General features: G+C 32.6%; 1 protein-coding gene and 1 pseudogene across 2 annotated transcripts in view; both read right to left on the bottom strand.

Moving 5' to 3' along the window:
• Window positions 1-24,386, bottom strand: part of MED13L (mediator complex subunit 13 like) — a 262,490-nt gene that overhangs the window by 208,075 nt on the left and 30,029 nt on the right. The gene's annotated exons all lie outside the window — the stretch shown is intronic.
• Window positions 17,978-18,097, bottom strand: LOC111737067 (annotated as a pseudogene).

The following is a 24,386-nucleotide window of genomic DNA, read 5'->3' on the forward strand; positions in this document are numbered from 1 at the left end:
CATATACAAAAGAACAACAAAATAATCAGTAAAAATACATATGTATCGATAACAGACAACAACAAAAGTGCTGTTTTCAGTAGTGATACTGTTGATAGCACTGCTCTGATTCTAAGACTATTGTATTTAAAGTACTGGATTAAGCAAATGAGAAACTGTGGGGAGGAGAAGTAGTTTTGGCATTGGAAAAAGAAGATACAGACACAAGATTGATGACATTAAATAAAAACCCTAAGTCCAGAACCTGAAATATCAGTATGAATTACTGTTATTTATATGTTTAAAAAAAAAAAAAAAAAAAAGGGACATGTATCTAGGTCTGTCCACTGAGAAGGCCTAAACAATTACTAAAACTAGTAGCAACGAGAATCCCCAGGGCTCAGATTGTGGTCTCTGAATACCATACCCCACTTAAAGGAATCAGAATTCTTGGGCAAATGGCTAATTCCAGATCTGGAGCAGAAAATGATCAAGATAAGTCTGGAACATCTTGTCATGCTAAAGAGCAAGGAAGGTGTCAACGACTACTAGTGTCATGTCAAAAGGACTCAGAAGCCATCTTGAACAGGCTTCTACTTGCCAAAGATAGGACAATTTGAACAAGAAGGATAACAACTATAAATGACTAAATGATATCTTTAAAACCATGAGTTCATAATAGCATTCAAAAATAAAAACAGGTCGTCTTTAGAAAAACTGTTAATTATCACTTCATACAGTAAATATATAAAAATGTCTTTGGAAAGTCTTCTTCAAATACCAGTCACCTGCCATTTCAATAACTCAAGTGAGATTCAAATGTTCCAATCATAAGGGAAAGGGAGCAAAACTAATTCATATATAATGTATGAAGAGTAAAGTATCAGAAAAAAATGAAATAGTGTTACCTGGTCAAAAGTGAGATATAAAAAATGAAAATATTAACCCCTCTCTCCAAAAAGAGTCATCATATGTATTTTATGCATTACAGTTTACATGTCTGCATCTATAGGTCTTGGTAAAGTAAAATATCTATACAAAAAAAAAAAATCTATGCAAGAATTATCAGTGATTATGGGGAGTGTTCAGAGCCTAATGATTTTTTTAAATGACAACATTTTAGGTATCCATTACCTAAAGCACACTTTAAATACTGCAAATAGATCACAGAAAGGGTAGTCTGAAGTTTCTGGTTCCAGAGGAAAATTAACAGCCAAAGAGATATACCTCGATATTCGACATCCTTTACTAACTTCTACTTTGGATTAAATGGGAAACCTAAGGCCACATTGAGGAAATACTTTTAAATTGTCCCTGGGGGCGGGGGGGGGGGGAATCACACAATCTAGAGGTTATTCCTTTAAAAATTCACAGTTTTGTTGTTTTTTGTTTTTGTTTGTTTTTAAAAAGAAAGGTTACTACTATAACTGTGCCACATTATCAGCCTCTGGTCCTTTCTGATGCCTTGTCTAGCTAACCATTATCATCTCATGCTTTTCTGAAATACTAACTCTAAAAAATTATTGTTTTTTGCCCAGTTTACATACTCTAACTCAACTATGCTTTCCATCCTGTATTTTTCTTACTGTTTCTCATTGCTTCCTACAAATTGCTGAGGGAGTGGCCAGATAACTATCAGGGCCAACCTCCTACCACAGAGAGATTTGTTGCAGACCTACTTACACCATGCCAAGGCCAAAATAAAATCAAGATGATACTTCCTCAAATGATAGAGAGTCCTCGAACTGTGGTAAACCCAGAAGATTTCCAAGTGGTTCTGCTATAATCTAGGTTCTTAATACTAATAACATTTAACCGTGGCTTAACCAAAATTAGGCTTCCTCCTGAACTACTCTTCTCAAAACTCTAAGAAAGTTAACTGTTTTTTTCTTTAAATCTTTCTAATGTTATGACAGTCAAATGCCACAAACTACACTAAGTCAATTGAGTGAAGACAAATTCAATGGCCTTCCCTTCCCAGTGCAATTTACACGTTACATGAAATATAGCATGTGGGAGAGAGGACAGGCAGGTTTAGTCTGAAGAATAAGTTTTATAAGTATGATTAGTTAGCAGAGGCATCTCAAAATGATTTCCAATCACCACAATAGCACACATTCCCTAGACTATATTCAAAGGATCTTCGGTGAAATCATTTTCGGGTAGAGTATAAGTTGGATTGCACATCTGGGTCTTCAGCTACATTCAAGAAAAGCAGACTGCTTTGAAATGCTGCCACATTTACATTCCTAAAGGAAATCAGAAAAACCACTAAGCAAATGGTATGAATAATATTCTTACTTCTCCCAAACCTCTGAAAGCATTTAATAAATGTTTATTAAATGAACTGCCTTATTTCATAAAACACATATAACATCCCTTACAATTTCTTTTTAACATGTCCCCAAAATAAATAAACAGCCCAAAATCAATCTCAGAAGATAACCGAAATATGCTTATGTGATGTTTCTATAATAGTATCATAGGGCCCTAAAATCCAACCGCATGTCCCTAAGAGAAAATGCCTATGTTCTAAATAGCACCTAACATTCACTGCACAAATATACCACAAAAAGCCACCAAGGATTCTAAAATCCAAAACTGGCACAATTAATCTATCACATAAGCAGAACTGTACCAAAATAAACCTCCACAAATCCTGCCGGGTTTAGGAAAAATGTAAACAGTAAACTGGCAAGATCGTGAATAAAGAAACCTCTAAATAAAGCTAATGGAAGTGAAGTGGCATTTATAAATGAAAGCTTGTCAGGAGATCAAGATAAATGCTAAGCGAAATAAGTCAGAAAAGGTTGAGAACCATATGATTTCACTTGCATGTGGGTTATAAAGCTGAAAGTAACAAACAAAAAACTCACAGACTCAGACAAGTCTGGTGGTTACCAGAGGGAAAGGTGGGAGGGTGGAGGTAAGTAATCGTAAAGGGGGTCAAATAAATACATGATGACGGAAGGAGAACACACAATGCAATATACATGACATATTACTGAATTATACACTTGAAACCTATGTAATTTTATTAATCATTGTCACCCAAATATATTTAATAAAAAAATCTTAAAATTTTTTCAAAAAGATAAATCATGTGAAAAGTGGATGCTAAAAAGTACTCAGATTTACCACCTGAAGCCGTGAACTTGAAAAGCCTAGGATGGTTTTCATCAAGAAACTAGTTTAGTAACTAAGTTTACCTCCATCTCAAAAAAGAAGGAAGGAAAGAAAAGAGGGAAGATAGCACGTCTGCTTTACACGCAGAAGGTCCTGGGGTCGCGCCCCAGGTGGAGCCATGGACCATACCCCGGGGGTGCCAGGCCCCGGGTGCACACCTTGAGAGTGTGGGAGGGGACGCCCCGCCTTCAGAGATCCAGTTCTGAAGAGGAAACAACATCCATAGGTCAGGGGTGGAAGGGGGCAGGGGGTATAAAAAAATAAAAGGCATACCCTGAAACTGCTTTATATATACTTTAAGACAGTTTATTTTCGAGGTTAGAAATCATTTTTATGATATGCAGGCAAGATAAGTGACAAAAGAATAGAACAGAAAAATAAATAAATCTAGAAAGGCCCAAGATTTTGCTTAGTTGAATCTTTTTAAAAAATAAAAGTAACTACTCATCACAGATCCCAAATTGCAAATCTCTACATCCCTAATTTAAAAAGTTCTTGATTACTGCCTATATCACAGTTTAATCTTTCATCACATTCAGTTTGAAAATTTTGTTATACATGGCTCTGTTAAGTAGCATTTTCTAATAGTATTGTGACATATTCTTAAGAACACTATAAAGCAACATAAAAACAAGACTAAAGTAGCTCTATAAATAACTACTGAAATAAGCTGAAATAATGAAAAACAATTTTTGAAATGTTTATTAAATTATGTGTACATATAACATTTTCTCTGAAGCCAAATCTACCAGATAATCATATTATACCTCTGTAATTAAATTTAAAATTTGCAAATACATTCTCTTAGAAACCCATGAGATTAAGTAACTAATTGTTTAATAATGATAATTAATTTTTATAAATGATTAAAGGTGATACTATTATTTTTCTATTTGAACAAATATAACTCAAAAATAATAGATTCCCTCAAGTGAAATCATCAAGACTTCTAAGTATCAGAGAATTCGATATCACAATTTTCTATGATCTTTTAGTCCAAGAATACTATGACAGTATTTCTTACAAGCTGGCCTGTCTACTATAAAGATTTTTTTAAAGGCCAATTACAGATAGTTAAAATTATTCCATAACAGTACATATGGAACATGTTAATACAATCTTCTTCTCCAACCTAATACGGTATTCAAATTTAATCTCCTGTAGTTCATATAACCAAAAACATAACAAAACCTTTAACCTACAGTCTGAGCAAAGCACACTTAATAAAAACTATCAATTATGTCCCACCCTAATAATCAAATTATACAAAACAACAGGCTTTAAATAATATCAGGAATCTTAAGTGATTCCTAAAAATATATAGTCCTTACAGACAACAAAACTACAGCAGAAAAGGACACAGAGAATTATACGTTATTATCTTCTCTCTGAAACTAAAAATCCCAGGACAATCACACAAAGTCAAAGAGTTATGCTCAAGGCAACTCCCTGACATGTCGCCATCAAGCAGAATGCCTCTGAGATGTTGCTATGGCAATCAGAGATGGCTATCCGAAAAAGAAAAAAGCAACTATTATGTCAATTATAGTCTCAACATAAATCTAAACACAAATCCAATGCTGGAAGAAAAGCCATTTAAGTATGAAGCCTACTGCTCCCATAATTTGCATGGCCTAATGAACTTTTACAGTTTAAACTTCATTTCTCACTCTCCTTCAATAAAGCAAGCCGGTTTCCTTCCTATCAATTCTCTTTCACAAAGATGGAGGGAACCTGACAGATAGATGGGAAGAGGGGCTGGAAGTGGAACAGGAAGAGAGGGAAGGAGGGGAGACCTTCCAGCTATAGTAAAAACAAACCAGGAGCTTTTACCTTTGAACTGCTTCCAGATAAGACACAGGCAAGTATGGAGGGGCAAATATTTGAGAGTTTTAAAAAATAATAGTAACACCAAAATTATTTGCAAGTTTCTTCTGAAATGCAAAAGTTACCTTTTTTAACATTTTGTAATTTATTCTAATTCCTGAATTTGATGCTTCTAATTTATAATCATTACCAACTAAGAGATCCTTGTATTTCAAAGGGCTTATTTCTGGTAGAGAGGTGGTTACTAGTTAGAAAAGCCAGAAATGCTTTCTGAAATCTTTGCTCATAAGCCTAGAATTTAAAGTTCATATCTAACAAACACAGCATTACATTTATCTCGTATAGATTCTCTTTATAACCTCCCCTAACACACACGCCCACACACACACACATGCGACCACAGAGAAGAAACCCTGAGGTATCTTTAAAAGTACAATTAAGTCATGCAGTAAAGTGTAGCATTCCTCAGTGATGTAAACAACTCCAAAGGATACAAAGTTCTGAAACTACTTTTTAAAAAATCAACAGGTCAAATAACAACTACAAAATACAAAATTCCTCTGCCAATATGTTGTAGTTATGGTAACAATGAGAAAAAAAGACTGAACTGTTTTTTGGACCATCTGACTCATCTAGTTATGAAATAATTCAGTTATGAGAGTTAAGGGTCATTTAATAAAACTGGAATTACTTACCAAGAAACCATCTTTCTTCCCTTAGACTGTCAATAAGTGTAAAAAAGGAAAAGAAAAAAAGCTTTGCAACACCTATGTCAAAGATGTGAAACTGAATCAAATATTTTCAAAATGTTAACTAAAAGCCTAATTAACACAAAATTGAAATTTCAATACTATATTTACGTTCATCAAAAATTTAGGTAAAATGTAAGTCAGGCTAAAATTTCTCCCTCTTTAGGCAATGACAGTATCTAAGGAAAATATAATTTTCAATAACACTTTGTTTCTCTTGGTCTCCCTTCAAACAGCTTAGAAATTAATTTTTAAAAAATTTTAAAAGGCTCAAAATCACTCATTCAACATGCATAAAAGTAAATAAAATAGCCCATATTATAACTAAAAACTTTTTATCAAACTCATTGCAATGTCTATCAAGTGGCCAACAAGTGTATTTGGTTAGCTCTGCATGACTTCATTGCTGAAAAAGAAAATCCTACATACATAATAATCTTTGCTGCCCCACAAACATAGGCTTTTCTTGGACTGATAAACTAAATTCAGGCTACCTTATTTAAAAATGTAACCCCACCAATCTGGTCTCACATAACTACTATCAAATAGTGTTATCTTATTTATACAAATTATCAAAATCTACAAAAAAATTTCAAAGAGTATCATTATATATGTACAAATTGAACTAATAATAGGCTAATTCCTTTTAAATGTTACAATAAAAAGATTTGGGGGGGACAGGTGGTTAAAAATATTTTATTTTTGCTTTAGCTATGCTCAATATTCTATAATATTGATTATATGCTTAATATATATTTATATACAAGTGAAGTTGTATAAATGATAATCAATACTTTCTTTAAATGAACATTCCCTAATATTTTTCTTTCAGAAATGACAAAAGCATATTTACTGGCTATTTTTCTCAGCAGTCTTGGAGAAATCTGTCACCACGCATTCCATATACCCTTCAAAGTCTGTCCGTTGTGTAAGGGATTTAAAGCCAAGGAAGCCTTACACAATCTGATTCCTATCTACCTATCTTTCTAGCCTTAACAACTTTCTTCTATCCTGTCTCCTCTTCTACCACATATCCTATAATCCCTGAACACCTGGAGTTACTCAGCTTCAATCCAATTCGACTTCTCTTACCTTGCTAAAAATACAAAATCCTAAAGTGCTATATAAAGTGCTATAAAAGCATCATATATTTCCTACTTTTATATAAAGTGCTATAAAAGCATCATATATTTCCTACTTAAAGATCCACAATGCCTATCACAATATTTCAGAAAGAGTGTAATGTATAAGGGATAAAATGTGAATCTAGCCTCTTTCCTTATACTTCAGGTTGATTAGTTTTTAATATCAACAAATTAAAACACACAAAAGCTCAGTATTTAAGAATCAAAAACCCAGATGTAATTAAAAATATACAAAACAGCTAGTTGTATCTTACCGAAAAGGATGGAAGAGACTCCTAATATTCTTCTTATCACCAACCTCCTTGTTCCAACTTATTTAACATAACTGCAGGTCAGATTAATCCTTCTAACTGCCCAAGACTCTCAAAAGATCCCATTAACGGTCTACTGAATGGTGACAATATCTCAACCCAATAGTCAAGATCCCTCGTGATCTGATTTTAACTTTTTAAACTTATTTCTTCCTCTTCTCTTTATCACAGCCTTCTCAACAGCCAAACTTGAAATTCTAGCTACGGCCAATACTTTACTGTGCTTTTACCCTTGTTATTCACTTTTTCTAGACTCCTTTTCTTCCTCCGCCCCTGAAACCTTCATGCCCCAATTCAACTCTCAAAAACATCATTTAAGTACCACTTCCTCCAAAGACTTGCTTAATCTGGGCAAATACAGGTCATTTCTACTCTTCCAAATTCCCAGAGCACTTCATCTGTACTTCCAATATGGTCCTACTACGTGAGGATATGCATTTTATTACTGATAGTCATCAATCCCACTGCATCTAAAAACAACTTCAAGAATCAATGTTTGTCTCAGAAAAGGAGACAGATGCTTCTGGAGGAAGCTATGTAAAGTTCTCAAAGCAATTGGAAAAAGAGAAAACTATGGTAAAGGCTGCTCAAGAACATTAAGTTTAGTTTAAACATGTACTGACTGGTGATATAAACACTGGGGAGAAATTATGAAAGGTCACTTCACTGGTCAATGTAAGAAGCATGCAGCCACACTGAGATTTGAATCCATCCTCTTTTGTTCCATACTCACAAACACCCTATTCATGTAAGGGATACAGCTGGTCTGAGAGAAATTTGGTGGTCTGAGATGCTAATTGTAGCAAAGATCAATGTGCTATTACTGTGTTTGATTTGACACTGAAAATCCCCAACAAAAGTGTATCTAACTGGAGATCTAGTATATATATTATGTAAAAAGAAAAAAAAAGTCATAATAATCTATGCAAAGCTGATATTAAGGACAGAAACCTTTGGGCACAATCCATTGTCTTCAACTAGAAGAAAGCTTTAACACACTGTCAGCTTTGATAAAACTGATAATTTGGAAAGTATAGAATATTCATTGAGGACCCTCACTCAATTATGTTGAAATGTCTACTCTCACTCTATGAAGGTTATCACTGCCCAGGAAAGACGACGTGACACATGAGCATGACTAAGAGGTTGCTTGGGGACCTATCCACCTGGATGAAGATAACAACTTATGTGGGAAAGAAGCAAGAACCCACCAAGAGAAGTCAAGTCTTTATAAGCAACTATCTTATGGTATTAAGGGCAAAACATGGCAAAACTTAATCTGGGGATGCAGGAAAATACAAACAACGAAGCAAATTTTTTAAAACTTTGTATTTTGGACCTCCAAATTTAGCTGTCTTGAACTATAACTAGATCCCCTTGAGTTTCAAACACAGATTAGTAAAGTCCAATCATCTTCCTCCCACCAAAAAAGAAAAAAAAAGCTCAAGTCTAGCTCATCTTTCTATCATCCCAAGGTAATGGTATCCTAAAAACAAACTCAAACTTAGTTGGCTAAACATTTTAAACTGAAGAAACAAATCCCTGATGTCACAGCAGGAACAATAACTTGGAGGAGGACAAAACATGAGCAGAGCAGAAGTACTACCCTTATCAGAACATTTATCACATTGTATTATGTATTTATCTAACTGTCCCATTAAAGGGTACATTCTGAGAGAACAAAAGAAATGAGTGGTCCAGTTTACCAGTGAATGCCAAATATCTAGCACAATATCTGGCCCATGTTCAAAGCGCAATAATACCTGAAGACCAAATAAACAAAAAGACACAACAAGAGTAAAGAAAATCCACTTAAAACCTCACAAGCAACCTGAGAATTGTTTGAAAATAAGGTGCACTAAATTCAAACTTTCATTAATCAAATTTCTGGAAAAAATGATCACGTAATTAGATACTTCAAGCTCCTGGAAGGCAATTGACTATGTTATTCCCAGCACACGGCACAGTGCCTAGCACTCAATAAATGCTTGTAGAAATGAATTCTACACTTTCCTCCTCCTCCGAATGTGAGATTTGATAACATAACTATTTAAGTAGTCTTTTTCTAATTAAACTTTTGCCAGGTCATTTTAGGAACTACTGAAAAAAAGTTTATTGGGGTAACACTGGTTAATATAATTATGTAATTTTCAGGTATACATTATAATTTCACATCTGTATATTCTATTGTGTGTTTACCACCCAAAGTCCAGTTTCCTTCAGCTATCACTGAATTATATTTTAACAGAGGCATGCAGTAATCATATTTACCTCACATAATACTTTTTTTAAAAAGAGGAAACAATAAAAGATAGGATTTAAATTTTTACTAATTTTCCTTACTAGTAACTTTAATCTTAACTTTAACCTAGCTCTAAGTAAAAAATAAATAAAATAAAATAAAACCTTGAAATCCATTATTTAATACATTGGACCGTTATTGCCCACTGCTCCTAAATATAAAAGTCAGGATCAGTTTTTATTCTGTTGAAAACAACAGGCACTTGAAGATGAGTCTTGCAATGCCAACAATTATAATTATGTCAACTAGCCAATCAAAAACATGCTTTTTATATCCAGCATGCCTTTATCCTAACTCTGGAATTCACAGTTCAGTACTCCATGTACTTTTTGGCACTTTCAGAAACCCAGTCTTCAGAAAGCAGTTTCATACTTAACACACCAACATTTTGTCTTAAGACATTAAGACTATACTTTTGAGAAAAGGCTAATGAAGTTGTAAAATACTCTCCAATTTCAAATTTCTTCTCCAAATAACCCAAGACAAATTGTGCAATTTAACAGAGTACTTATCAGCGTTATGCAAAGCACTTAAGACTAGCAGTAAAATATTCTAATGCTGGTTTTTCCAAAGAAATGACTACATTTAGAATTCAATAGTAATTTATATTTTTCTCACTATTTTCAGAAATCCAAAGGCCCACAAAGGATAACTTTAAAGACTATTTCAATTATATAAAGAACACAAATGAACTGGATTTATATGTATATAATTTTAAATGACCTAAACAAATGTATACCCTAAGAATTTATATAACAGTTCTTACAAGTTAGAATAAAGTGTCAATAGCTATTTAAGGTATAAAAACCAATTCCATACATCATTTTTGTCAGTTCAAAAATATGTTAGAAGCGGATGAATAACAATGAGATGGGCATTTAAATTTTTCTTTTCCTATCCATAACTGGACTTATTTTCAATTTATACAGTACTGAATTTTAAAAATATATAATCAAGGAAAATGAAATAAACATGAAGGATTAAATTTAAATTATATGTTATTAGTGTACATTTCTGCCACATTAAAAAGAAGTCTAGCAAACTATTAAAGGTGAAATGTCTATTTCTACCAGTGTTCCAGTATTATAACAAACTACTTATGGGATAAACTTAAGATAGATCAGCATTACAAATATAAAAGTGAAGAAATTTATTTCAGAAGAATATAAAGATTTCATTCATTTTATGAATCTTTAGTCTTTAGGACTTCCTTACGAGGGGATTTATGAATGAATATAAAGACTGATTCATTTTATTTTTTATGCTCATGATGTGAACAGAGTTAAAAAATCCCTGGATAACCATCAAACTAAATCTTCAGAAGCGTTCATCTATTATATACATATTAAATTTTTGTGATTTTAAATTTGTATCATTTCCAAGGCAAAATTATTTTGAGAAAATATTAATACCAAAATTGAACTACAGTTCTTTTTCAAGAAGTGTTCAAACTTTCAATGCTTAAAGACTGAATTCTCCAAAGTTCTTCGCAAATTACCCTTAGCTGCCAAATAGCTTTTAATGTGAAATAGCAAAAACATCTGTAAAGCTACCTTTAATGGTCTAAAATTATAATATATAGATTACCTTAGCTCTGTTATTGCTATTACAAACTGATAGATCTCTTCATAAAATGCATATCCAATAATCACAGAATAATTTTAAATCTCTATAAAATAATCTGAATTATTATTCCAGTGAATATATACTTTTCCCAAACTCTATTCCTCCAGAGATTTCCAAGAAAAAACTATAAAGGCATTATTTAGATAGCCAATGTCCATGATTTCTCACCATTCAGCTATGAAATACATAGACTGAGTTTAAAAAGAAGCTATAACCAATCAAGGGTTTTTTGCTTTGATATACCAAAAATGGCAAAGGTTACAATTTATAGTCCATAAACTTGAGAATTAATTAACCAAACAGGATACCTTTGGGGCACAATACTTAACCTTGAGAAAACTAAAAAGCTGGAAAAGGCTATGTGGTTCTGCTACTTGAACAAATCATCTCAATGAACATACTACTGAACTAAAAAGTCGGTGATTAGTTTGAAGTCCCTCTAGTGTTCAACTAGTTAAATTAACAGTCTCAATATAGTAAAAGACTGCTACTTATTTATTTCATAACTACTAAATCTGTCCCACATATTAAATAAAAATGAATTTAATAAACACAAAAGGTATAAAAACGAATCAGAATCATAAAATTTTCCCTGTAAATCATTCAAGATTCAAAAAGAAAGAATAAATCCAAAACTACTTTCAATTGCAAGAGTGATCATCAAGCAGCCAGCAGGATGCCCAACACATAACGAGCGAACTATAAATAGTTGATTATTGTCTGGTTTCTAGTTTCAACATATAAGTATTTCAAACCATCATTTAGTCTTAGTTTATTGCAACCATAAAATTAGGCACAATAAGCATAAATAAAAACCATTCTGCACATAAAAAAACAAATATGGAAAGGGAAATAGGCTTAATATGGCATGTAACATGAATTGTAGAAGTAATCCTTGTTAATTAAATATCCTTGCTAATTCTGTATTACGTTATAATCAATAAAAAGTCCAAAACACCCTCGTCAATTGATAATTAGCATATACTATACTTTTAGTGTAATTTTCAAGGATTAGACCATAAACCCTATTTATAATAATATTGGACATAATTTTATTTTTACTCTAAAATCCCCTCAGGAGTAAAGGCATAGATATTGTCAATTATCCTTGCACAGACAAAGCCAGAAAACAGTCAGTTTTAAGAAACTATTTCTTAAAACCTCAAATGCCTATATATAATTTAATTAAAATGATACTGACAATGCCAAGTGAAAAAGAATTCAAATTTTATCTACAGGTGGAAATTACTACCAAAACTGAATTGTAAAATAAACTGATGAAAACTGATGAAGCTTTAAATATTTTGACAGTGTAGTTCATTAAAGGAAAACTATAACCATGAAATGCATTTAAATCTATGAGCTTTTCACATTCACTTCGTGCTATATCATTTAAAAAAGCTGTAATTCCCATATTATAGATAATGAAAGACAAGCAAATCTAAATGACTTCTCCATGATGACATATATCACAGGAAAAGGCACAGTGTGAACACTCAATCTTATTTTTAGTTCATTTACCATACTTACGGTATCTACTTCTCCAAAGGTAAAAGATAATAAAAAGATGGTAAATGTCTTCCTGCCCTCTGTTCCATTTTGGATAAGCGAGGGTGAACAGGGCGGAGTAATTCACAATCCATGACCTATACTTCTGCTGAAAGCCAGCTGAGTTAAGGTCATCAATGGAAAGAAGAATGATAGATGTTCCTAGCCAGAAAGGTGTGAGTCACTAATAATAGAAGGACTCTTCAAGCATCCTCTGAGAGGCATGGCTGCATTCCACGTGTTGCCAAAGAGAAATTTCAACTAATACAAGAAAGTTGAGCTACTGCAGGTATGTGTGCAAGTGTGTTTGCAAGCATCTCTGGAGAGGAGAGATTAACTTTGTTAACAGTCTTTGAAAAATGCCATTTTAAAATTACAGAACTTGTAAAGTGCTAACTTGCTATCTTAAATATTTAGAAAGTGGATGGAACCAAAAAGATATCTTCACAACAACAGAACAAAAGATGTATACTAACACTAAAAAATGTCTATTAAGGATTTCGTTGAAAATGTTTGCTTGAATCATATACTAATACATTCTATCACGTAGTCTATAGCCATGATATTTAAACAAGTTAGTAATTAATTCAGGATTTCAGGGTGAGAGAGAGAAAGCTCAATGAGAGCTTTCGGTCACTTGATTCTACAGTGAAACATGCAGTTCCCAGAGAAAGCCTCGGCCAAGCAATCTTAGCTAATCATTTCTACATAGCAAATATCAACTCTAGTGTTGGGCTAGTGATTTATAACATGTGTAGGACAGCCAAGGTCATTCAGTCCATGATGTATTTTATAAGTTAACAAGGCTTCCGACATATAAATATCATTAAGTTCTTACCCAATAAATAGTATGCTTATCCTGTTCTACAGGGCATTTAAAACACAAGATTTCTGCCAATCTCAATCTACCTGCTATCTACAACACTAATAAAAATAATTTATGGAAAATAACTCAATTAATTTTAATAAAACTTGAAATTAAACTACAGCTTATAAAAAATAAGCAACTGCAAAAAAAGGAAGAAAATTACATAACTTCAAGAAGCAGTTAAAAAGAAATCAATGCAACAAGAAAATCTTTAAAATGTGGTTATATACTTCACTTAAAACAGTCTACTATAAGAATAGCATATTTTCCCATGTGATCCAGAATACTGGGAGGATTTCATGGTATGCAATGGTGCTAGACTGATAATCTTTATACAACCTTCCATTACACTCATTCAGTCACTAATTATTTTATTCAACAAATATGTGCCAGGAATTAGACTGGACCTGCAATTACAAAGATGGACAAAGGTCAGATAGATGTAGGTCCCATCCCTCTGTGCTGTTTACAGCTTACAGGGAACTTTCCATCTAGTCCTATTCAAAAACTCTCAAAACCCCAAATTCAAACTTCTTGGTCTAGTGTTTAACCTCTATCATCATCGGGCACAAATATGCACTTTCAATCAACTTCTCATCTTTAACTCTTCTCTAATAGATATTGCAAACTTTCATACACTATATCCTTACACATGCAATTCTATATAAGTGAAATGTCCTTGCCCTGACATAACCATATACTCAAATTCTACCCATTCTTTAAAGTCTCACTTCAACAATCAACTCTTCCTCAAAGCTTTGTCTCCTACCATAATGTGTGTCCCTTTTAGGACATCTGTAAAAATGCTCTATGTACATATGCTACCTCCTCTATGAGACTGTCAGCTTCTGAAAAACAGAATATGTTTCTGATTCATTCCTCTATTCTGCAATGTAGGCTCAATAAATCTGTTGAATAAATACATGATGTTAATTATAAATATAAAAGATCATAAAGCAGTGATAACACTTTATAAAGCTTAAAGATTGTTTTTAAAACATCCCTCATACATTACTTTATTGTTGTGACACAATACTATAAATTTAAATGCATGGGCAACTGAGCTGAATCAGTACTGACCCAAAGACATCAGATGAAAATGTTTTGCTCCCTTCCCCCCAGTATCTTCTGGATCACTGCCACAACCAGACTGGGAATCAAACTGACATCTGTGCATATCTAAACTAATCACTGATAATGGGTGTGTGTGTGTGTGTGTGTGTGTGTGTGTGTGTGTGTGTGTGTGTGTTTGAGAGAGAGAGAGAGAGAGAGAGAGAGAGAGAGAGAGAGAGAGAGAGAGAGAGAGAGATTTAACTTTTTTTTTTTTTTTTTTTGGGTAAAGTGGTATGTGCTTACAGTGGATTGGTTGAGGGGCCTGGAGGTTTGTACACTAAAATCTGTTTGAGGGCTCCGGCGGATTTCTAGTTCATGAAGCCTTTACTGTAGCAATAGGGATAACTGTCCCAGCCACATTTGCTACTCAAATCAAGAGCCCCCACTGTTACGCTCTTCGTGAAACCAATAAATGACATGATATTTTTCCCATAAGAGCCATTGTCAACAAATGTTATCTCCTTCCTAAACAATTAGAGTTTTATATAATTTGTCCAAAGATACCAAGGTAGGTAGCCTTTCCTTTTCCATTATTATCTGGTAGACTACTTTTAAAATAAATTTAAAATGTTATTGCCTGAAACTGAACTGAGAGTACCTAAATTTTTCTTTTAAACTGAATACATTTCAATGTGATTAACATGCCCTCTAATAATAGCAAACATCAAAATTGCTTAAACTCAAATAAGTCCAAGATAACCTGTGAAAAAATAAAATAATCTTAAAGCAGTGATAACACTTTATAAAGCTTAAAGATTGTTTTAAAACATCTTTCATACATTACTTTATTGTTGTGACACAATATGAAGAGATTCCATCTTGGTGAGATTTACACTTCCCTTATTCAAGCGGTCATTCCACAAATGTCTACTTATTTCCTACTCATGTCAGAAAGGCTTCAAGAAGATTAGCAAAAAGTCTTACCTACCCCCCACCCCCAAGACTAGCAATGTCACAAATAAAAGTAATTTGTAAAATGGAAGATATTTTACATATAACATTAAATAGGAAGAGGTTACTAATAAGAGAACCGTGAACACTCTAACCTTCATTTTACCATTGTATACACACAATCTTTTTCGATACAAAGACACTTCATTTTCATCTAATTTTTATCTTACTCTTAAATTTTTTTTAATCAAGTTGGTTCTGCTGCATGATTAACTACAAGATGCAGAGTATTATTCTACCACAATACCCTGGCAACCAGCTCATATTCAGTTACACTATCACAGCACAAAAAGAAAAAAAAGAACTAATTGTATGATCATGTGGATATTGTAGAAGCCCTTTAGTTCAATCCTAGATGGGCCTCAAGAGGATAATGCTTATTCTGTTGAACTCACTGCCAAATCACAATATGAAAGAGCCAGGATCAAAATAAGACCCAATTATACAAAGAGTGCATTTTATCAATGTCGGGTTTATGAGAAATAGGTATGGGGCCCAGTACTTGTGGAAAATTGTTCAAAAATATTTACATAGATGGAGCGTTAAAGAAAATTATCAAACACTTACTATAGCTATAATGATATTCAACGAGAATCTCTTCAGGTAACATCAGGACAACAGCTTAGTCATGAAATACTTAAAGCACCAGAATCCAATTCCATAATTCTTTAGTGTTTAACACAAATTTATAAAGTGTTCAGATCTTTTGGGGGAGGAGAGAAGCTTATGTGTTTTTACCTTTAAAATATTTTTTCAGAAGAATAAAAACTCTTAGCTCCTAGTGATGCTCATGGCTGAGTTTATTTATATCAAGTTGCAGTTATCATGTGCTCAAGCATTATAAAAACAAAATAGAAACCATTTGAAAATGCTTTTTCAAATTATTATTCATGAACATTAATTGGTTTAGGCTACTATACTTTCAATAGGTCCAAAACAATTGTAACGTAACTATAAATGGCAGCCTCAGCAACCACCTCCTGCTTTACCCAACAGTTACCCTGTTCTGATTAGTTATCCAAATAGTTACTAGATATTTCTGATTTTTCAAGATCTAGGACAATAACAATAGATCTATAAAAAGAAAAGAGAGGGGGGAAAAATACTTCTATGACAAAAGATACCTAATTCTAGCTTTTCAATTACCTCAATAAGATACTTTATAAAAGCAAATGCTAATTTTATATCGTCTAGATATTCAATCGCATTGTATTTATGTCAAGTTTTTATGACTCCAAAACTATTTTTATTTATTTTATTTACTTTCCTGTTATCGATTTGGTATGTACTGAAAATATTCGATTTGATATAAATAGAATTGTAATAGTTATGTAGATTTTATTTTAAAAAGTTTGGAAAAGTTGATTTACTCATTTTATATGGCACAATCACAACATTTCATGTTATATATAGCTTCACAGCCAAAAATGGTTTCAATTTTAAAAGGTACAAAATATGGATTTGGGTTTCACTACGACTAGAGACATGACGAAGTTATGAACTTTTTCTAAGCTTCAGTTTTCCTTTGGGTATGCTAATTTCAACAGTATAACTAGAAGAGGACACTGAGTACTCTCATTGAAAACCCACAAAGAGTATTCCAATCTTCCTTCCTTAAAAAAAAAAAACAGTTTTACTTTAGGGACTTTTTATTCTACCTCCAATATAAAATACTCTAAACAGTAAGACTGATCTAATGTCATCTGAACATGTCAGCAATAAATTTGCTTGTAAATTTTGTAGCAAGAGTTGCTTTTCTCTGTATATCTAATTTTGTATCTCTGCCATTCAATTTTAATGTTCAAACATATGTTTTCTTTAATTAATTAGGTCCTTCAAGTCTACTAATACTTAAACCTTTTATCCAATTTACCACATTCAGATTCTTACATCAACGAAATAAAATAAAGAAATTGTTTTACTGGGCAAAAAAATCTTTATAACCACCTTCAGGTACAAGAATCTCACCTAAATCTTAAAGTTATCTATTAAAAAACAAGATTTTGAGATAACATAGGCACAAATGAAGGGAGGGGGACTCAAACAGGCTATCCTTAAAATTGCCAAACTAAATATTTATATTTCTAACAAAATGTATTCATCACTAAAATTATTTACATATCAAGGGCAAAAAATTATACAATGCCAAATAACAGTTTACCTAGCTTTAGGTTAATTTTCAACTCTACTTGCTCCAGTGGTAATTTTAATACCTCATTAATGAGAGTTTACTTAGGTTTCCTTTATACAAGTAGGTGACTTTATATATATTTTTGGAGGGGAAGGGGGGACGAGGCAACCCTTGGTTGACCTCACAGACTGCAAGGACCTTGTCAGCTTACAATCTCTTATTTTTTTTTTTTTATTTTTTACTCCTACAGCACCTGATCTTCCTAGGTGGTCTCCCATCCAAGTACTAACCAGGCCCAGCCCTGCTTTGCTTCCGAGATCAGACGGGATCGGGCTTGTTATGGGTGGCAGTGACTTTATGTTAATGTAAAAATATTAGACCATAATGCCTATACCTACCAAAACATAAATCTCCCCATCCTTCGAAATCAACTGATCAGATATAACTCTTCCCTAAAGCGACAATCTTTAAATTATAATTTTTACCAACTGTTTAATTTTCATTTCATTAGAACACAAGCCCTTTACATGCTATTTCACTACAATCTCAGTATAAATGTCTTATTTTTCATATAAAAAACTAATTACATGGTTCAGTAAATTGCCTGTGGTAACACATCGATTTTATTTACATTCAAAAGTTAGACTTTAGCTTGTTCTCTCAATTTCAAGCACATTTAGCTTAATAATTCTATCTAATCCATTAGGTCTTTTTCTATTCTTCATATGAGAAAATTTGAAGTCATTATGATCTTACTATAATTTTATAATATAAATTTATTGCTTAGCAAAGTTTTAATAAGTATTTTGTTTTCTCTTTAAAGGATACAATTTATAATTTTCTATTAAATCTAGTATTTCAGTAAGTATACAATACAATCATTTGGGTAATCGTCATACAATGAAAACTATGACTGTTTTACAGCTGAAGCAAACTAATTCTTCCAAACTGAACACAGGAAACAGAAATAGCAGTTATTTTAAAAATCAAAAATTTTATGTCAAGATTTGAATAATTCAGAAACTATTTAGAACTAGCTATTTACCAGTTACCACTGGGCATGCATTTTCCCTAAATGTGCTTGTTTCTCATGAAATACAAATGTATTTTTATTCTATTATTATCTACAAAGTAACAGATATAAAAGCTAAAGTAAAATTTACTTTTCAAGTACATCGCATTAATCTCAAGAATTATTAATGCCATATAATAACACCTCCATGTAAGTGTTGATACATTAAATACTACAAATCTAGAATGATATAATTCACCTGTTTTTAAAATCACCAGAATTTTATACTAGAAAAATAAATAAATCCAAACAATTAAAAAACTTCTGACTTAGAGATTAATTTCAATGAATCATAAATTGACCACCAATAATGAAAAAACAGATATAAAAACAGGGTGGAAAGTCAGGGACCAGATTTTCTCTTTAGAAAAAATTTTCAAACTAATCTTTTACCTAGAGGTAATTTCATTCCTGCCAATTGTATATATAAAAGGGTTGTTACTTTTATAGAAAGCAAACTTTTCATTTCAATTGAGAATAAACTCATTTATAATGTTGATTAAAATTATTTCATTTCATTTAGTCAAAAATAACAACTTTCCTGTAACTTAAGAACATAGTCTTCATTTGACCTTTTCACTGCTTTTACAAAAGCAGGTAGTTCAAAGCGTTTTCTGTTGTTTTTAAATAGGCTTAAAGTAAGAGTTTTCCTCAGGACTGAGTGACAAGTTATAGGAGAAAAGGACATTCACACAGTCTCAAAGTTTAACCCCAATTTACTTAATAATTACAGAAAAGTAAAAGGGTATCTACACACTGGTGAAATCTGGCAGATACTATCTAAACCAAGTAATCAAACTTAGTAGGATCTATATTGGGACAATCTGACATGATGTGCCTCTGATGTGATGCCACAGAAAGTACATATAACCTAGTCAATATTTTGGCCAAAAATGTCTAACCTAAATCTGATCATGAAAAAGTAAGCAAGGTCGGGCCTGGTTAGTACTTGGATGGGAGACCACCTAGGAAGACCAGGTGCTGGAGGCATAAAAATAAATACACAAACAAATAAACAAAAATAAATAAATCTGATTATTAGGAAACAATTAGACAAATTCAGAATATGGAACATTTGACAGTACAACCTAACTGTTCCTTTCAAATATAACATCAACATCATTGAAGGACATGCAAAAAAGACAACTTGAGGAACGCTCTAAATTAGAGGAGACCTAAGAGACAAGACATCTAAATGCAATCAATGTGCTATCTTTAACTGGATCCTAGACTGGGGCAGGGGAGGCTACAGAAGGCATCGTTGGACATGAGGGAATCTGGATAAAGACTGAATATTAGATAATTTAATTATCTAATGTTAAATTTCTTAAGTATGATGACATAATAAGGGTTCTTTAGGAAAATGTCCCACATTCTCATAGGAATTACATGCTGAAGTATTTAGGGGTAAAAAAAAATTATGAAGTCTAAAAATTCCCTTCAAATCGTTTAGACAAAAAGAAAAGGTTTTGCATATACGCATGAAAATATTTTTCAAAATACATAGTCGAGGGGCAGAAGTTAGGTCCTTCTTTGGAGATATTTAAACAAGGTTACATCAATCCCATCATTTGAGATTAAAGACTGCAATCATACAGGTTATAATATTGGCAAACTGGCTCTCTACTCTCTTCTCGTAGCTTTCCCCCATGCCTATAAAGTACCCACCTTTTCTTCCAGAGGCTTGCAATCAGTTCAGTGGTATAAACAATAGTATTATGAGTGTCTTAAATTATCTTACACTGGTCACAGTCAGAACACCTGATCCATTTTTCTTAGCACTCTATTATGTAATGATGTTTTCTGCAAGGGCCCACATCCCCTGGCATAGGTGGGAGCACTATGAAAAATGGAAAAAAGCAATACTCTAAACATGACAAGGACTAACAACTGCCATTCTGCCCCTGTGCTGACAGTAAAGCTGATTCCTAAGACTTCTAATACTGATATTGGGACAACTATTTTTTAGAGGTGGACAGGTGTAGTCCCATTATAGTTTACATTAATCTTAATCAAAAGTTAAAGTGATAACAGAAATAAATTAAATTTCGAAATTATGCAATGCATATTTACAGCTGAATTTCTCTACAGAACATACAGAAAATAAAATGGATATTTCTACCTACTTAGAAATTAAAAACAGAAGTAATGCCAATTTTAACTAGTTTTCAAATTCCTCACATTATCAAATCATGTAAAATTTTATGTATATTTATTATAAGTCGACTTTCTAAGAATACAGTACTATGTTACGTTAGAACCATATAAGATAGGTTCCATTTATTCACTGATTCATTCATTCAACAAACATTATTAAGTACATACTAGACTCTATTGCCAGTCCCTAGAAGTCTATACTTGCTCTCTGTCATATTTTTGGGTTTCAAGATTGCAAGTCTTGCCACCACTGACAAATAGGCAATGAAGTGACCAAAAGATTGTGTTTATAAACTGATTTTGTTTGGTTGATTAGGAGAAGTCAATTTGCCATACTGTATTAACCTCCAAAATTCAAAGTGAAAATTTGGGAAAAATTTAGTCAAGCAAAATGGGCAAAGTTATAATAAAATAAAACTGGCAGACTAGTAGTATAAAGTTCAGAACATAGTCCATTGGTATTTTTAAATTTAAATAAATCTGTATCCTAAACAGAATGTTTAAGTTCATAGCTCAATTTAGAAAAAAAAACAATTTATTATAATATTAAGGTCTTTCTGCTCACATTCATTTTGTGTATAACTTCCTAATTCTTTGTTTCCTGGTTATAAACCTACAATTCCTCAAAATGTATTAAGTCCAAATTCCTCACGCTTACTTCAGTGTGTTGCCCCACCATTCCACTTTCAGTCTCCCTGACTATTTCAGTCATACCCAAAGCTCCAGGCAAACCTGCTCTCCCCACAATTTGTTCACTGCCTGCAGTCCCTTTGTACAGGCTACTTCCTCTGACTAGGACAAGTTCCATTCCAACCAAGATAACTCCTACTTATCCTGTAAGACTCACCTCAGACCTCGCCAACTCTAAGCTTCCAGATCAGCTCCCTACCCTTTGTTCCTCAAGGCTGAATCTGATGGTTCTGCAGGATCCCATAACTTAATGATATACAGCTTACTCCACTGTATCACAATTATGGATTCATTTAGCTACTCCAATAAGACTGTGAGCTCCTTAAAGATAAGGACTCATTTTACACACCCAGGACTGATTACAGACCTTGCCTAACAGAGGCTGAATCAATAAACAAAAGAGAAACCAAAAAGGTTATCAACCCTTGGCACTAAGGCTCACAGTGGTCTTATTATAAGTTTACGAACACTTACGCATTAGTTCTGGAACTAAAGGTCATCCCATTTTTAAAGCGATCATGATTACTTCAAAGCATGATTACTTCAACCTAAAAGTATAACTTTAAAAATTAATATCTGACAAACATTAGCAAGCACTGAATGTAATCCAGAACAGACCAATTATTTAAAAAAATAATAAAATGTTTTAATGTTGATGTATGAGTTAATTATTGTCATTATAGTAGCAGCAGCAATAGTTAACAATTATAGACTGCTCTCTGTACTATTCTAAGTACTTTAACTTTTTTTTATCCTTACAACCCAATTTACCAAGGCACCACTAAATTATATAACTTAACCAAGAATACACAGCTAGCAAATAACCAAGCAAGAATTCAAACCCAAGCCCATTCTATGAATCACTATGCCACACGATATAAACACCAGTTTCTCATACAAGAGCCCAAAGTGTTTATCCAAGTGACGGGGAAAGGCTATAATTGTGTTTTAGTCTTCACTCAGACTATTTTATAAATGTTCAAACATTTAAGAAAAAAATGTCTAATATTACAAAACCAACTCATGTGTATTCTACAGGATTATTCTCTTTAGGGATAACTTTATACGTTTAAATCTAGAGATGATTGCTTGGGTATTACACTTGATCGTCAGGTGTCTTAGTAGCACGCTATTTGGGGTATATTGCAAAGACAAAGTGAAATACCTAATAACAACTTAAAAGCATTTTAAGGAACAGTAAGTAAAATATCCCTATAAAAGGAATGTTACAAATAATAGTACCATCGTGCTTAACAGCATTCTGCTAAAACTTACTTCACCCAAAATGAAATGACTCTTACATATATTAGTAGAGAATAAAATAGATTCTAAAATATCCTCGATTTGCATGACTACCAATTAAGATACTTCCTTCGTGTCCTTCATTTTTTTTATAGTTGCTCTGCCTGTCAAATTCTCTCGCACCTGAAACAAAGTTGTCTTTATGCCCCCATTGTTCTAATTAAGTTTCGAATATTTTCTAATATTAAGTTGAACCATATAAAATTACCCTTTGTAGCCACTTTTATCTACAAAAATGGAATTTCACGTTTCGATCTAATAACTTTCATAAATTCAACATATTAAAAAGAGTAGGTATACTTAACGGAGTTATGATTGTTCCTTCACTGTAATACTTTCCTGGTGGCACACAAAGGAATAAACGGTTTACACAGTTTTTGGACTCAGTAGGAAAGAAAATAAAAATAAAGTAATTATTCTCATGAGAAAACATTCACAATATACTGTTAAGGAAATGGACTGAGTTACTAAACAGTATGATAACAATTTCATTTATACATAAAAACACCAAATATTAAAACTCTGTTTTAGACTTCAGGATTTTTATTTCTTTGTTCTCTTCATCTGGCAGTTCTGTTTTCCTACTTTTCCAATTAAAATGTAGTATTTCTGTAACTTACAAAAACAACTTAAAAAGTTAATCTTTGCTTAATTCTTTACCATAAAAATATTTAATACATTAATGAATCTACATATACAATGTAAGGCAACTATGAAACATTTAAATAGCCTACATCTTTTTGTTAACTTTTTAATGAAGTCCATGAGAAATAATAAGCTATTTCCAAGAACCCTGATCATGTGCTTTGTTGGTATAGTTAAATATACTTTCCTCTATACCTCAACTAAATGAGCCAAATTAACAGTTGGGTTTGGTATCATTATCGTTATAAAATACTGATTTGTGCTAACAAATCTTGTACCAGACCAAAAAGTTAAACAACAAGGGATCAATGTGGAGTAGAGAAATTAAGAGATCAAGAGGCAAAAACAATCATCAAAATTAAAGAAGAAACTAAAACAAACAAAAATGCTATATTCCTCTACTACATGTGTAAAAATTTTTAAACCAACAAAAATATATATTTCGATACTTAAATGAACAAATGTAAATGTTATAAGTATCTTCTAGGAGGTATTTTATTTTTAAAATTCTGATAAATGGAATCCAGATGTTTAATTTTACTTGAGTTCACTGCTAACTACATAAAATAAGCTTTGAGATATGATACATAAGTTTTGAGATTTTGCTGATTATCCAGCTAAGTAAGCATTCTTATCCAGAATGGGTTCTTAAATTTATATATCAAATACTCTAAAAATTAGAGTTGAATAGACAAATAGACTATAAGGTCAACAGCTCAATTAGTCCACTGTGGTTTACTGCCCTCTGGCTGTTGTGGCAGGAGATATCACAGATAAAAAGTGG

Source organism: Pteropus vampyrus, unplaced genomic scaffold (genome assembly GCF_000151845.1).
Source record: "Pteropus vampyrus isolate Shadow unplaced genomic scaffold, Pvam_2.0 Scaffold23, whole genome shotgun sequence".
Classification (NCBI taxonomy): domain Eukaryota; kingdom Metazoa; phylum Chordata; class Mammalia; order Chiroptera; family Pteropodidae; genus Pteropus; species Pteropus vampyrus.